The sequence below is a fragment of the Battus philenor genome, unplaced genomic scaffold, assembly GCF_028537555.1.
Source record: "Battus philenor isolate CCGP_79_NKW_IND1 unplaced genomic scaffold, ilBatPhil1.0.hap1 SCAF_22, whole genome shotgun sequence".
Classification (NCBI taxonomy): domain Eukaryota; kingdom Metazoa; phylum Arthropoda; class Insecta; order Lepidoptera; family Papilionidae; genus Battus; species Battus philenor.
In genome coordinates, this window is record NW_027181685.1 from 4,335,869 (window position 1) to 4,349,535 (window position 13,667).

The following is a 13,667-nucleotide window of genomic DNA, read 5'->3' on the forward strand; positions in this document are numbered from 1 at the left end:
TATTTAACTTTAATAGAGCCGTAATTCGCTCGCATTAACATCTCTCATTAACTAAACACTTCCAAAGTATAACCATTAAAATTGATATTGTTATAAATATATATAGATAATAATAAATTTATTTTATATTATTAGGGGGATCAGAAAATAATGTCGCTTTCTTAAATAAATTGACACGACTACATTTTTAACAAGCTTTTATTTCTAATCAACAATATATTCACCTTCGTTATCAGAAACCTTTTGCCATCTAGTACGAGTATACAAAATTTTCAATGCCGGAGAAGTAAAAATCAATAGGTTTTTTCTGTAAAAATGTCGACAGAAACAACAATACTTTCCGGTCCATCTAATATATATATTAATATCCTACATATAGTGTAAATCTGGGTTAATAGGACGTAATTAAAAATGCATGTTTTCTATCTAAAGCTCTTTAAGGTATATAAACTGGCCGGAACATTTTTTTTTTCGTAAATTTTACCCAAAACGTATTTTATAAAATTGCACCCACAAAAGGTTCCGCTAGCAATTATAAAAAGGTTTCAGCGATGAATGTTTTCGTTAGAATAGGTTATAATTTTTTTTAAAGCGGTTGGTTCTATTTACACAGGTTTGTCCTTCTCACCGATACTCGGACCGGGTTACCGTCGACATCACCGGTGTCCGATATTAATTCGCCGAGACGCAACACGCCCGGGAAACTCGAGAGCGTCTAAACAATCTAGACTTACACTGTAACCGGACGCGGTGGAGTTATTGACGGCGAGTGACCGCCTCCACTATAGCTCTAACTTGCAAGAATGGAGTTAGTAGCCTCTTGTAAGATTATAAGAATTACAACGATATAAATTTAAGAAGTTTATTACACATAAACTGGTAACAATATTGTGTATTATAGTCTAAGGATTTTTAATGTACAGAGGACAATAAAGCTTGGGATTAATTGCTCTACATTAAGGATAGTAAAACCTATCTGAGTATGTGTAAGCATTTCTCGGATCAGGGCGCGTTTTGAACCCTCGTAACTTTTAAATTAAGAATGCCATTGTCGGGGAGTGAATTTGATTCTAATTTCTTTTAAATTGGGCTCTTCTGGCATTCTTCTCTAGACGTACAGAAATGGTGACTAAATGATCCTGTGTGGATAATAATTTGAATAATGGTATTGAAAAAAGACACGCTACTTAAGATTTCTATGAGAGAGCACGCATAAGAATTTACGAAACGTTTCTTTAACTATTTGTGCTATAATAAGGACGATTATTCGAAGATACTAGGATTTCACTGGGCAGAAGTGGGGGAAAATGGTATGCAATAATGGTTTTAAGAATTTAATGTGGCAATGCGTATTACGCCTAAATTCCACAGAGTATATATAATATATATATAATAGTTATAAGTGTAAAGGCATCAAGGGATGAATATATAGTTCATTAGTCATCAAAAAGCGTTAAAGTTTTATACTGATTTCTATTATTTTTAAATATGTTATACAAATGTGTTATTTTTATAGGAACCTGCGACAGAGCAATAACTTCTAGAAGTGGCGAAACAATTTCGAAAGCGCATCTTCTTACTACATTATCAATTTTATTTATAGTTCTGAAACCATTGATTATAGAGAGACTGTAAATAAATTAATTTGACAGCAAATGAGCCAAGCATTCACCACCCCCCTCTAATCTTTTACACTTATAACCAATCATCCTGTATAAATAATAATTATGTTCCTGACTGCGGTTTACATCTTTAACGAACTGACATTGTGCGGATTGCAAATCCGCGCACAAAATATATCCTAGATAAGATTCGTGCATTTACCGTGGAATTACATAACATTGTTGTTGATATATATCGCAACGAGCGTTACTTTTGTATTATCGCAATAAATCATATCTTGTTTTTTTCCACAAAACCGTAGTCGCGAGCAAGGTAAGAGATTGTTTGTCGCAACAAATATATAGACACGCTCTATGAGCATTGGCGGCAGGCCAGTGAATTCCTAGCCGAGTGCCACATCATGCCGAGGAGAAATCTCTGCGTCCAAGTATATACATAGAATGATAATAAACAAAATATCTTTATTCAATTCATAAAATATCATATACATTGCAGTATTTGACTGTAACGGTGCTCGACTAAAGATTCCAATGAACGAAATTAATATTTTAAAATAACAAACAGTGGATGAAAGGATTTCCAGTTAAACGATAATTTAAGAGAAACAAGTCTTCAACGTTTATTCAAAAACAATCTCGTCGTTTGATACATAATCAACGATAGTCATTTGTCAGACTTACATCTTAAACCTGACCATAATGACTTGTTCTGGGTAAGCATAGGGTTGGAAGTCCACCCACACAGTGGACAGACGAGGATGTTCTTAAAGACACTGGATAGGGCTGCTTTTAACCGATCATATAGGAAATCTATAGGAATACTTTTCTCCAACAGTGGACATCGTTCTGCTGAAATAATGATGATGATGAACGACATATTGGATGATATATTACTATAATCCCGACTTCAGCATTGACCAGATTTGGCATTATATGAATTTGGGTTTTTTTTTCGAAACCCTTCGAAACTCTCCGGAGTCTGGATATTTATTATTTCTCTTCCATAGTCATGACATATGATTATATATTGATGAATTACATTTTTATAAATTTCCTTTTGCATTTAATTACCTAATCGATACATTATTACTCAATTTAACGCTGTTAAACGGATTATCGATCTTTAATATATTCAAGTTATAAAGTGCGCAAATAAATATAGTACCCGAGCAAAGTTTCCCTTCGCATTGCAAACAGCCGCCTACCCTCCAACTAGGTTGAGTGTTGTTTGAAGAGAGCTCAAACGGGGAGCCCCAGGCGTGCCCGCGCTCCATGATTCCTTATACGCTTGTTAAACTATAAAACTGTATGCGATACTCAGTCAAGAGCTTCAACTGATGTCGACAAACTTACTCCACGTAAAATATATGTTAATACATAATTTTAATTATTTCTTTGCATCGTTGTGGAACTATAAACATACTCGCCTAGTGTGGTACTGCAGTTTCGTGAGCTAAGTGGATGTATACATTGATAGTTTTGGCTTTGAGTATAGTGTCTATATGTACCTATAAATACATTTTTTACATTTTCATGTGATACATAAAAGATAATTTTAATGGTTAAACAAAAGAGATGTACAAATCGTTAAAGCCGTTAAATAAAAACAAAACCGATATAATCTTATATGATTTGCTTCATCAAATCAACATTGAACATTTTATCAACCCATAATGACGTAATCTATTTAGTCTACGATAGTAAAAATAACAAGTTGCACAAAGCAATTAATATATATTTGTAATGAGTTATAAAATGAATCAATATAAAGCATTAATGATGTGACAGTGTTGTTAGTAGAACACGTGTCTTTAAACGTGGTGGGTCATGGTCAAAGACACTCACCCAAAGTGGTTAAAAATAACAATCAAATATTATCTACACTTTGACTTTACGTAAATAGGTTCATTTCTCTATAAAGATCTACTCAAACGTTTTACACAGGGTACCACAAGTAAACCAATGACTTTTAGATAAATAAACAAGTGAACAATCACTACTCTTATCACCGATACTAATGTTAATAATGTTAAACACCGTAGAATCAAAACAGCAAAATGAACAAACAACCGCAGCTAGTAAACGCTCCGTTAACTTTTAAAAGTGAAAATATTTCTCGTTAATTAGTAGACGCGTATTCAACGGCAATAAGTAGCATACTCGTAAACTCAAGGATAATGCGAGTTGCGTTTTACATTGAAGATACCTATGGCCTAAAAGAAGAAAGCCATTATATATTTAAAACTATTAAATATATAGCAAATTTATACAACGTATCACTTACGAATATTATATAATTAATATTAGAACATTGAAAACCTAAACAGTTTTTTTGTTTTTACATTTTACTTTGAAATGTCACTAACGTGAATAGCTTGAATAATCGATCTACCACCTTTTATCCTGAATATTTGTTACATCTAATTTTATTAATAATGCCCCATAAAAATATATTAACACTAAAAATTAATATTCGAGCTGTGGATAATTCACTACTAGATGCTTATCCAAGATTGCCTCTAACATAGATCTGAACGTTATAACAGTTTTAACTAAATCAACATTTATTCATGTTTTCTAAAAAGGGCCTCTTTGTTCACTTACGAAATTACTTCAAACATTAATCGAATAAATTAAGAAAGCGAGGCTCTATCGACAGAGATTAAATTCAATTTGCGGACATAAAAATGATGGTGTACATTTAACACCCGCACTTAAAGCAACTCGTCAAACGAACAATTAAATTAACCGTACTTTGAAAACAACCGGCGGCAAGGTGTTCGAGACGAATACAAAAATAGGCGGAGATGAAAATTACTCAAACGCGGGGATACACAAAGTAGAGAACAATAAAATTTTATAGTACGGAGTCATACACTATTGAATTAATAAAATGACGGCGTGTGCGAAATCTGTCCTTTTTCTATGGAGATTAAAATTTTTGATCTAAAATTAGAAATTATGAAAACGTGTTTTATAATTTTAATAAGATACTGAAGCATTAGATAACATTTAAAAAGATAAGTTTTGTTATAATGAACAATTTGTTTTTACGATTCATCATTTCAACCGTAGCACGTCCTCCATTGAACATTGGCAAGCTTTATAATTTTCAAACGTGATAGGTTGAAAGCAGCCTGTATCACCACCTTACCAGGGCTGGTATCCCCCGAGCTGCCGGAGTTTGGTAGCCTAGTCTTTTTATCGGTTATAAGACAACCCGCATGCCCGTAGGAATGCGGGCTGACACGGGCAGTTTTTTATTTACTTCCTGTCCTCCGCGAATATTTTTATTTTAGCCGACTCTTACGGCAACCACGGGAGGAGAGGCATATTGCAATATTATTTGATAAATCTAATACATGTGTTTAAAAAACGTCCAATTGACATGAATGACCAAATAGGCATATTTACTAATCCAGACAATGAATAGACAAGCAATTAGTAAATAGAGCACATCCTGCGCCACAACGTGGGCCGGCCGGCCGAAATGTTGTGTTTAATTTAGTTTTAGGGACGGCCTAAATCACATCTCAGGCGAAATTGGTTTGATACGGGTCGACGACAGACCTTGCCTACAAAGAAAATGATGACATAGAATACACTGCCAAGATAAAACACTATATTATTTTTTATTAAGACCCATAGGCGGAAAATTACAGCTTCTCCGATCTGTAACAAAATTTAATTTAATTTAAATCCTTGGTGTAAAAACATCTTAAAAAAATTGTCATATCCAAGAATCAAAACGGTATTTAACATTTCTTTATCAGTCCCCGCAGGGTGAACAACTCGTATACTTTCTCCAAGAGAGGTCTTAACCAACATCGAGAACACACGAGAGATCCTAGATCCTAGTCTGGCCATATATCTGGCCATATCTGCCATAACGGATCCAAACGCAAAGAGATTTTTCTAAACGTTTAATACCTGAATATACCTGAGTATATCTCTAAAGCTCTAGAAGATTTTAGCTCTTAGTAAATAACTGATTTCGAGCGAGTGGTCTCTTGAAAGCCTCGTATGGAGAATTGGATATTTAAATTGCCCCATGGTGTGATTAGCGCAAAACCTACCGAGATTCATAAGTTGGAAACCGAATCCAAACCGCATCACAGCTCGATCGGCCACTATTAACAGATAATTGTAAAATTTTCTGCAGTTTCCATTAGTGTAACTTCAAAAACCGTTATGACAAGAGGAAAATGAAAAAACTTTCACGTTTCTATCATCAATAGTGAAAAATCTGACTGGAACACATACCACGAGTATATAGTTGACACGACGTATGATCCATTTATCTTTTTCGGAATAGATATATCGGTGGACAAAAATGTTATGTAACCGTACTTCATGAAAAAACATTGTATCAGGCCAACACATATATTTATCTTATAGACAAAAACGTTTCTTGTTCTGATTGTACACGAATTAATTTTAAACATGTAAACTTAAATAAATGACATTTAAATTCTAAAATTACATTGACTTGAGATAAAGATAATATGGCCGTAACTAAATAATTACTTCAATTTTCCGATACATTTTTGGACCTTGAATATATTTAATAGAATATTACAAATACAACAAAATAAATGTCCGATAAAATCGCTAATAAGAGGCCTACATCCAGCGTCTGTCTATTTGGAAATCTATGGGGAAGGTCTATATTCTAACCTGAATAGCTTATATCCTAAATTGATGATGTTGATGATAACAAAATATATTTGTAATAAGAAATAGCCACAGATTACTAACATAATTTTGGTCATTACAACAAATTTCAGAAAAACAAAGCACCACATAATCTTCTTATTTTCGACTAACAGCGTTACCGAACGCTCCAGCGATTCAAACTCTCTAGTAGCGCCGTCGGTGCTTCGTTATTTACGCCCACCAAAACAAGCCGATTTGTTTATTTATCTATGGGGAAATTGATAGTACAGCAGCGGTTAAATAAATTAAAAATAATAATCGAACAATTAGCCACATCAAAATTAATGCTTCTATTATCGGCACATGCAGAACCAGCATTAAAATAACGACAATGAATATTTTCGTATTCCAATACACTAACAATAAGTTTAGCAACCTAATATTTCGGACAAATTTTGACTTGCACATTTTTATATAGAAGCAACGAGCACTTGTCGTCGTAATTGTTAATAAATTTTAATGGTTCAAAATCGTTGCTGAAATTGCATACCACGGTAATATGTACCGAATGTGATACTAATAGCGTGTCAGACTGACGGACGTATTTTCTTGCCTGGTACTTGCACTTACAAATAAATGCATCAATGAATAGCTTCTATAGCAGTCTTAGCTACAGAAAGGTTAATCGACTTAAGGGGCACACCTAGTGTGAAATTTTCAAAAAATCGATTTTTTTTTATTTTCATATTTCGATAGGTTATACCTTTAAAAATAACATACTAAAATTTTGAATCGATATCTTAAATAGTTTTTGAGTTACAGCCATTTAAAAGAGTAGCCGCTCGACAGTTAGGTAGTTGCATTGGCTACAGGACATACCTGAGCTACTGTTCGGAGTCTACCGTCTTTTCCAACCTTTGCAAATAGGATTCAGGTTTCTATTGTGAGCCTCCAGGTATCAGCAATTTATTGATGTGCAAAACTTGTCACAAGGAAATTACTTTTAATCAAGCAAGTCCAAGAGGCCTGGGGTTTAAAATAGCTAACATTTGTGAATGTGGTAATTCGTACATTAATTCTGGACCAAAGGTCGATAACGTATTTGAAATAAATAGACGTCTTGTTGCTGTGATGCGTCTTTTGGACGTCGGAATAAATGGGATCAATCTTTTTTGCGGACTAATGGATCTAGCAAGCAAATTTTACCATCAAACTTTTGATGGATGTTTTAAAAATTTGTGGACAGCTTCTTCAGCTCATCAAGCCCTTTTTGAGGAAGAGGAAGGTGAAACATATGGGCCTGGAATAGCAGATTAGCTGTAAGTACGACTTTAATCCATTTATAACAGTGAAAACGATCATTTTATCTTTAAACGCGTTTTTCTCGAAACAGCATTTTTCGAATTTGCTGGAGTGATTACTCGGAGACAAATGATCCGATCGCTATCAAATTTTTTTCACATCTTCTCTATATAGTTCTCCATACGATGACCCTCCAGTTTTATGATCTGATCAAAAATCGGATTTTGGTAGGCCAAAAACCACCAAAATTTTGGGTAAAATTTAACTTTTTTTTTCAACATGCCGCTATTTTGTCAATTTTTGATTTTTTGATTCGTCCGAGGGTCATCGTACAGACAATATGTTTTTGTTTAACGAGAATTTTTTTTTTTAGGTTTTATCAACGCAGAAGGCTGCAATCACTCCAGCAGTGGAGGGCCTTTTTTTTTTGGCGCCGCCGGAGATCGCGTGTTATTTCAAAAATATTTAATATATTATTCCAAAAATTATACTGTGTATTCTCAAAACATGTATAAATATACCTTCAAAATTTTAAAACGATTGATCCACTAGTTTTTTTTTTATTAATTCTCAAAAATCGCCTTTTTTTCTGGCTGTCACACTAGGTGTGCCCCTTAAAGTTTAAATGTATAACATCTATATCCAAACATACTAAAAGCTAGTTTTGCTGAAATATTGAAGATTTTGAAACCTAATAACATAACATCAATGAAAAATACTGACACAAAAAATTTAAGCAGACCTTGTAGATTATTTTTAGAAGTTAAAAAATATTCATGAATGTTTCTAGAAAAGTGTTTATAATTTTGTTGGATCATAATATCTCATCCCCCGCGAGATGGACGGACGTCATAGTCAACGTCACGGGTAGCTACTGGAGCGGGCAATACAAGACCGATCATGGTAAAGATGATTGTAAGAAGACTGCGCTTTAAAAGCGTGCGTCGACCGGCTGATATGATGATGATATCCTATTTTTGAATTCTGTTACCATTTCTTATCTTTTTTCCTATTTATTACTTTTATGTTCACATAGTATAGGATGTAAGCAGCTTATATTCTTCTAGTGTAACAGTCAAATTAGTGAATCAATTAAAATAAATATTTCGTATATCAAGACAAGACATCATTAAGTTATCTTCGGACTCCGCGAGCTATTTAGGGCTGAGGCTTGACAAATCCGTAAAAGCAGTTAAGGTAAAAGGCGCAGTACCGTCCAAGTTAATTAACTTAAGTAAGCAAGTTACGTGGTAAAACCGGGCCTTCGTCAAACCGTTACGCGGTCTAAATTTTACTAGATTAAGTTAAAAAGTATTATTCAATATATTCAATAAGATTTGTAGACAAATAATAATTGTGTTTTTAATTAAACAATTTAGGATGTCACGCCTGGATATTAATATAGACATTTACAAGGAATTTAAAAAAAAAATATGAATACGAGATACATATATAACATAACTCCTCGGCTTTCTTAAAGAAGAAATGTATGCATACTTTCATTTATATTCACAATAATGTATTTTGCTCTCTTCCGACATATGCCCTTGTATTATCTTTTGTCTAAATCCCGGTACAATAAATGCAAAATTAAGCGCTATGTATTTGTATATAAAAGTGGTAAAATTACGAAAAAATGGCGAATTTAATTTCTTCGAATATTCCATTATCAATGCTTGGTTTTTCGATAGCATAAGCTAGCCTAAAGCTTTTTTTGACCCAGACATTACAGAGCAAGCTTCAGGTACTTTTATTGAGCCGTCGGTATAGTTATCCATCCCATTTAAGTCTAGGGATGTTTTTTTTGACGTTTTCCATTGTAATCCAACACTTCAACTATAAATATGCATCTAAACATCCAAACTTATTAATAATAACAACCTGTCTGCATCAGAATTTGCCAATTAGAAGTGGGTGTTTTCACGCGAGGAATGAAAAAGCCTTTCCGTGTAAGTGAAATGATAATCTATGATAGAAAATAATAATTATACTTACTTTATCTTTATTGATAACTTTATAGAAAAGTACAGACATCTTAGCATGAATGTATATACTTAATTTTAACAGTTGTGTAACAGTTATACAGTGGGAGCTGCTTAAAAGGCAGTCACAAAGTAAACGGCCATTGAATACTCGTATAACTTTTATATACCATAAAGTGACGAGACAAGTAAAGCGTTCGTTCACTTCAAGATAAGCAATAAAGGACGAAAACGTCCTACCCAGAACAATAACTGTTTGATTCTTCATTTTTGTGAACTCAGTGTATTCTCCCGCATTACTTTACAGTAATGGTTTTTTTTATTTTTTAAGAGTGTTAATAAGTCAAATTGAAAAATACAAAGTCACTGTGAACAAACAATTAATTACGTACTAAAACTGTTCATACATATAACAGTATATATGTATACTATGTGAATAAAAATTAGGCCTAGTTTACGAGCCATGCCCAGGATCTCTACTCTCGCAATGGGGCGATCCATATACGGTGGAAAGTAACGAACATAGCCTATCGGATTGTAAAGTACTTCGGCAGGACACGCAGAGGTCAAAGTAGAAGACCATAGGTATCTTAAGGTTCTGGAGTGGAGACCAGGCCACAGATCGATAACCGCAGCATAGGACACCCACCCACAAGGACTGAAGTTTAGGTAAGTTCGTTTGAAGATGCTGGACGCTTCCAACTAGTCCTATTTTGAATCTATGGTTAATTGGCTATGTCTGGAATGACGATGTCCAATGTTTTAGTTTTAGTTTATTTACGGATCGATTATATTTTCATTATTTTATATACCATTTAAATTCTTAAATTCTTGACTAAATGTCGTAAGTTATGGTCGCCCTATCTATACCGTGACTATCGAAGAACCGGCTAACGGTGCCCCCGACATTTCACGATCAGAAAGCGAAGTCTGACTGGGGTGACCTTAGTAGTTTCCCGCTGCTTAGCCACTTTTTGATATGGTCAACATTTTACAAAATAACTCCAATCCAAATAAATCAAGTAAATTAAATTCTTTTTTAACTTTTGCATGAAATAACCTATTTCAAGCAAAAGTTAAAAAAGTACTATATTAAATATCTACATGTATTTAATTCCCTTTTGTACAAAATGTATTAATTTAAAAATACTAATAATAAACAGATTAATTAGAGTATTTTTCTTCACATTTATTTTTCTTGTCATATAAATGAAATTTTAATAATTTACGTATTTAATTTCGCGATGTTTAAATTTTTTTACCAACAATTATTTTTAAAGTTACAACTCATAAACCAGTATTTTAATTGTAATAATTGATCGAAACAGTCGCCGAGTTAATGCACTACATATTTTTTGGAATTTAATTATCACAAAAAAATCCTTATTTAGTTTTTTATGCACACTAATTATTTATATTTGTGCTCACATTCACTGAGACTATAAATTAAACATACAAAAGGCTTTGGTCACATATAAAGTTAAATAACCCACCTCAAACTTTATAGTACATTCAATGTGCTCTATTTTAATATTCTTTGCAATTATTTCAGAATACCTAAACCTCCTGAAATACTGGTAGCTTAATACAAAATTAAAAATATCTCTCACATTACTCTAACAAAGTGTTTCAATGGGATGCAGAGTGATATAAGTAGAATTTCTCTGACAAATGTCTAAGTTTTGTGAAAACACTTAAATCAACTGTCATGTTGGAACCTTCAAAACATTGAGAGCTATTTTTTGAAAGTGTGCCAAATTTATTTATGTTCCCAATAAACAAAACAAATATTTATACAGCTATCCTATATTTATTCAGTCTAAAAGAAAAAAAACATAAGTTCTTAAAAAGCTATTTTATATTTTAATAGAATTTTAGTCTATTAGTATTATTTATGTATTAATATATTATTGAGTAGTAACAAAGTAAATCATTAATTTATAATTTACTTGATTTATCATTTTAAAATCTCAAAATATTTACCCTAAGTCTTTTGCATTATGTTTGTCAAATTGTATTAAGAAATTGCATGATTTATTGAAAGTATTATGTGTATATTTTAAAAAGAAACATAAATATTCTTCCAGTTTCACTTAGGTGCTGCTTCTTTCAAACACATTTTCTTATTATTGTTATGAATATCATATCATATAGAAAAATATTAAAACCTCAATTTAAATAAGATACATATTTTAGTCATTATTTATTTGGTGTGATTCTTATACTTAACATAAAGTGAAAATATTCCTAATTGAACATATTAATTAAATAAATGTTAACTTTCCTCTTTAGAAAAACTAAATAGATATTTAGCATAATTTTGTACAGTCCTGATTTACTGTCATATCAGCACTGTAGATAGTTGAAAGAAAATAAAAGAAATTTCATAATTTTGTTCTGACAATATGAGTTATAAGTTATTTGCTATCAAAAAAAAATAAGTTATATTATATGATTTTAAATTGATAAAAATATAGTTGCTTCAGAAACATACTTCACACACACTTCACAATCCTACTTTATTTAACAAGGTGATTCATTTGGAATTATCTTATCTAAAAACAATCAGTTAAAAATAAGTTTTTTTAAGAACACAAATAGTTATGAAATGTATAAGGGGCAAAAAACTATATATTAAGCAAAATGCTTCCAGTTATAACCTAAAAACTTATGTTCAGTTAATTTTGAAGAGATTTTGCGACAGTGAACCTAACCAAATGTTCCCGTAATATTATAAACCCAGTAAAGACTAAAGAAATTTTTGAATATAGAATAAAATTACCGTTAACTCTTCAACAGCTTCTTTGTAATATAAATATCCTTTTAAAATATTACCAATTATATTTCTACAAGATAATAAAATAATCATAGCCTTTTTTAATTTTAATACATTCTTTTTTCGTTAAATTTTCAAATTAACCGTTACATATCTTTGCCAATTTATTTGCGTATAATTTCATTTTTAGCGATTATGCAATTATTTCTCATTAGGCATTTGCTTATCAAAACAAACGGGTACTGGATTCCAATAAGCTAATTTGTTATGATAGTCATACAGCGAGGTAAACAACAGCCGTTGCATGTGAATCGGCGTATATTCGTAACGGATATTATATATATGAAAATGTTCAGTGTAAATTAATAACCAGTAACAACGCCATCCATTCTATTACAAAAGGAGCAAATAGTTCTATTAGAAACTAACACGTAGCGTGCAAGCGTCTGATATCACAAGCATAGAAAGGTAGGCGACTCTTTAAAACAGTGTCAGTAATTTTCCACCACATTATTATCAGACGTAAGCAGTGCACTCCGTAAATAAACTTTCTCACCTTCCGAAGTTAAATTTATGTCCGTATGATGCCACTACCATGCTGGAGAAACATAAGAAGTGGACAAAGGGTCCTTCAAAACACAGCCATTTTGAAACCGTTCATATAAAATGTTACGTGTGACACGAATGTATAAAGTTGTATGGACCGATAATAAAGAAGTTAGGTTAACCGTTCGCACTCATTTTGGATACATAACACAGTAAAAACTAACACTAAACATTTCACACACTATTTGTACGATTTCACTTCATACTTTCGCACGCACCCGTACACGTCGCACTGCCCGTCGAACGAAGGCGACGAACTTGAACGAATATAGCTGCGAGGCACGAGACATGAGACAACAAATCAGTAGTGTTACCATTTTGAAAAAACAAGTTTCTACTAGTAGACTTTTTGAGTAAGACAAAATCCAATTTGAAAATTAACTTAATAAAAAAATGACTTTAAAATAAAACTTAGTATATATTATAAATATGAATTAATTTGCAAAAATGTTAAATTAAAAATATAACTTTTACATCAATAACTTTTAAAATAGAGACAAATTGTGTTTTCATCGTTCTAAACTTAAAAATAAACTGTTTTATTTTATTGCTATTGTTTTGGTTGTTCATATTTTTCTTGCTCTAGAGAACTTTGTTTCAAATTTATTGTTAAAGGCAATACAGCGGCGGCCATTAAATTCTATAAGCGATGGACATCAATGCGCGCGGTATTCAATTACACTTTCAGTTGCTACGCAACGCGATAATAATCCTACAAGCACA

General features: G+C 32.4%; 1 protein-coding gene across 1 annotated transcript in view; it reads right to left on the bottom strand.

Moving 5' to 3' along the window:
• Positions 1-13,193, bottom strand: part of Hipk (Homeodomain interacting protein kinase) — a 138,271-nt gene extending 125,078 nt beyond the window's left edge. The window contains exon 1 of the mRNA XM_068767123.1: positions 12,895-13,193. The gene's annotated coding sequence lies outside the window, so the exon portion shown is untranslated. The remainder of the gene's footprint in view (positions 1-12,894) is intronic.
• Positions 13,194-13,667: the final 474 nt, after the last annotated feature.